Source organism: Parus major, chromosome 20, assembly GCF_001522545.3.
Source record: "Parus major isolate Abel chromosome 20, Parus_major1.1, whole genome shotgun sequence".
Taxonomy (NCBI): Eukaryota; Metazoa; Chordata; class Aves; order Passeriformes; family Paridae; genus Parus; species Parus major.
The window spans coordinates 1,260,631-1,261,081 of record NC_031788.1 but is presented as its reverse complement, the minus strand read 5'-3'; positions in this window follow the sequence as shown (position 1 = coordinate 1,261,081).

The following is a 451-nucleotide window of genomic DNA, read 5'->3' as shown; positions in this document are numbered from 1 at the left end:
GCATTCCCTTTGTCTGTGCTGTGGCTGCACACACACCTTGAAGAGCAATAACCTCCCCTTTCCATCTACATCTCCTGAGGGGGCTGCTTGCCCTGGCCCCCCCAAAATGCACAAGTCTGCTCAGCTGCTGATGTGGAGATCTCCCGGGCCCGGCTCACGGGTGGGCAGCCCGGCATCCCTGGGAGCTGCTGCCGCACGTCCTGCATGGGGTGACAGAGGAGGCTCAGCGGGATGAAAGTACTGGAAGTACCGGGTGCCTCCGCGGGACCCCGCCCGTGGCCGGGGGGCGTCAGGAGGGACGTGGGAGGGAAGAGGGGACACCCGGGAGAGGGGACACCCGCGGGGGCCCTCGGTGCCCCGGGGACGGAGGGAGCCCCGGTAAGGCCCGGGGGCGGCTCCGGCTGCGGGGGCGCTGCGGGGGCCGTGCGGGTCGGTGTGGGGCGGTGAGGGC